The sequence below is a fragment of the Propithecus coquereli genome, unplaced genomic scaffold, assembly GCF_000956105.1.
Source record: "Propithecus coquereli isolate 6110/MARCELLA unplaced genomic scaffold, Pcoq_1.0 Scaffold84, whole genome shotgun sequence".
NCBI lineage: Eukaryota > Metazoa > Chordata > Mammalia > Primates > Indriidae > Propithecus > Propithecus coquereli.
This window is the reverse complement of record NW_012154618.1, coordinates 7,100,341-7,104,060: the sequence shown is the minus strand read 5'-3', so window position 1 is coordinate 7,104,060 and position 3,720 is coordinate 7,100,341.

The window sequence follows — 3,720 nt, the reverse complement described above, 5'->3', positions numbered from 1 at the left end:
ATAACATGCAGCTTCACCCTTGAATATTTTGAAACTATAAACATATTTTATTCCCAGTCTCTGCAACTTGCTTTTACACCCATAAGTATGTTTGTATGATAAATACATGTTGAGTCATGAAATTCTAATACAATCATTCCCACTACTTTCTAGTATTTCTTTTTATGAATGTGCAATAATTTGTTTTTCCTTTCTTATGCTGATGGAAATATTGTCACCATTACTACAGTGTTGCAATGAACATTAGTACGCACGTCTCTGAGGGCAAATAAACAGGTTGCTCTAGGGCATGTCTAGGAGTGGAAATGCTGGGTCCTAGCCTGTGCATAACTTCATCAAAGTTTCTGGACCGCTCTCTGAACTGGCTGTACAGAGAGCTATACAACTTTACACTCTTATGAATCTTCCTTTTACAAAACTATAGTTTTTCAACAGTAACTCTTAGCCCTTTAGGCACTGACATTTATATGAGGATAACTTTTGTTGTCAACATTGTTCAAGGGGCTGCCTTTCGAATTCTCTAATTGACTTTTGTGTCTGCTAAAGAGACAGGACTGAGGTTCACCATCATTGAATGGATCCCAGTGTCTCTGCTATTTCATAACCTCAAGCTACTGGGGTTGTTTTGTGTTCAAAGTATATGAGTTTCTTCTTCCCAACTCTCAATTTTTTAGAGCTCTTTCATTTCAAACACAGCTTCTACTATAATTGAAAGTTTGGTTTAATGGCAAACAAAGGACTGCATTTATCTAAATGTAATCTGTTTTAACAGGACAGATCGTGATCTGATTCACATGCTTTGGTCTCCCTGTGTCTTGACAAGCTTAATATACTATTTCTTTGTGCTGAGGATTAATAGTACCATAGGGCAATAAGATGGCTACTGAGACTTTAAGGTCTGGATAACTATAGGCTTCGGCTAATGCCCCATAACTGAAATTTATTAAATACGTAATGCCTCAGAGCACAGTTTAATAAAACAAACTGCACTATGAAGGATTCAGGCCATATTTCAAAGGGAAGTCCATGATAAGTGATCATTTAAATAAGGATTTACTACCAAGAATAGCCCATTCAGATTTGGCACTGAGGTAACTACTTTCTTATTTTTTCTAACAGTTACTTTTCACTTCAGCTTTCCTTTGGAAATGGGTAGCCCCTACAAATGTGAATTGAAATCAGGAATCAGGAATCAGGAGGCAATATACTTAGTTAGATATAAATGCATATTCTTTATCTGCCCTTTGCTTAATAAGAATGTGAGGGGGCAGATACAGAGGAAAAAAATAAGAATGTGAGGTGGCTATTAGATTTTGTTTTAGTATGAATGTAAAAAAATCTAAGTATATTATAAATATATATATACATGTATATATATATAGAGAGAGAGAGAGAAGTACATAAATTATAAGTGTATAACTTGATAAATTTTCTGTCAGAATGCATACACCCACGTGACCAGCATCCAGACCAAAAGACAGAACAAACCCTAGAAGCCTTCCTGGGCACTCTTGCAAACATTCCTTTACCAATATAACTATTAAGTCACCTCTTAATTTGTTAATTATAAACCAAAAACTTTTTAAATGTTAGATCAAAAAGTTCCTTATGAGATCAGTAAAGCCAAGAGAGGAAAAAGGTTAACCTAAAGTTACAAAAGAAAGCAGAATGAGAATTTAAGATAGACTTAGGAATCCTGAGGTTCTGTCCAGTATCCATTTTATTACCTTTTTACAGCTACCCAGCTCACTTTCACTTTCATTTAAATGTGGCAAGAAATTCAGTAATAAATTGAATGATGTCACATTACCTTCCCATTATGGAGCTGAGACTCTGTGTTCTAGCTGGGCACCTTCTGCCCCAGCCACCCTCTTTCTCTAGATTTTAAGACTTTATGAAAGAAAGTATTACATGACATATCAGATAGATAGGTAGGTAAATAGATAGACCCCATGAAATGTCTGCTAACTAGAGATCTTCTAATATGAGAGAATTATTTGTAATTATTATATGTATTATTTCATCTGAGGAAAAATACATACAAATCAAATTATATCAATGTATAATCCTAAACAAAACGATACTCATAGTATATGCTGGTGTTACAAAACACCTTTGGCCAACAGAGAGTTGTGCCGTTTGGATTCCTCTTCAAGAAAGGACAAGTCGGAGAGCTGTGATGAATATAATAGCTGAAGTATTCAGTTATTAACTTCCTCAGCATTCATTCTAGCTTTTGAAGCTGAGGCCATTATATTATGAGGCAACCCCAGCCAATTACTGAGAAAGGCAGTGGTAGCTAAGGGCAAGCTTTACTTGGGTGCTCAGACAATAACTGAGCAATGACTGAGCCCAAGCTAATGAAGGAACAAGAGTCTAACCATTTAAACCAATGTGGAATTTCTCTAACAAATGATCTTTGCTCTGTAGTACCCTGTTAGGCTGGCAGATGCTTGATAGGGCTGACATCGTGGTCTGACAGCTGTCCTGCCAAATCCCGTCCCTTCCCACCTTTTCTCTGCATAGCTAATAGTCCTCATCAAAAGTATTGGACTCCACTCTGTTCAACATTATGCTTCTTAGAGAACCTAACCTGCACAAACATCCAGTACATCCAGATGGTCTAACCTCAAGTCTGTGATGCCAGGCCCTACATATTCTGGTTAACTGAGGTTTCAGTGTAGTGTGATTCAGTGCAAAGACCTTGAAATTTCAGATTTTGATATATTTGTATTTTATTTCCAGTATCACCATGTACTATCTCGGACTAGTCCCCTTTGCTCTCCAATAATTGTGTTATCTGTTAAATGAGAATCATATTTATTAGGTATGTCAAAGAACAATCGTTTGAACATACCATAGTGCACAAATCATTTAGCCCAGTGCTCAACATGTAAAGATTCTGATAAATTGTAATTTTATTTAAAATCAATTAGATGAGAAAAGTCATTTCCATTTTTCCTGTGATCATTGTGACTCCACATTTTAAGCATAGTTAGGGGCCACTGTCCTGTATTTTTAGCACCTATGTCCTTTGTGACAAGATTATTGACAATCTAAACCCAGATGACATTTTCCTAATTTCCCTATGCCAAGCATACTTTTCATCCCTATAAGAAGGCTCAGATGACAGAAGGACAAAGGAGATACCATAAACATTTGTCTGCTTCTGGAAACATCAAAAAGAAATAGTCTCTCGAGATTTATCAACAGAATCCATGCTCTGCTACCAACATTCCAGAAGCAAAGTACAAATTTCCACAATGTCTCTGACCCTTAGTTTAACTGCTGGCCAAGAAGACTAGCCATGCAGCCATGAGCTGGTTAACAGCATCTTCGTTTTTATGGCAAATTGAACTCTAAACACACACACACACACATACACATACATACACACACACAGATACAGTCTCATTAGCACTGCACAGGAGACTAGACTTCCAGCCAGAAAGTCTAATCAATCCAACCTATTCCATACTGGCTGGTCAGTTTTGTGTTATCTGTGCCAGGAAGATCAAGTCTAAAGTAAACTAGAGCTTATTAGCCCAACTCAATTATCTTCCCTATCCCTAGTTATTTAAGAAGAAATTAAAGGATACATTAAATGAAATAATGCAATTCTCAGATAAGTGTCAGAACTTTGATAAGTTTTAAACTGATGTGATTTATAAACTAATTATGGAAATAAGAATATATTTGTCACTAGTGATTATTGTACTC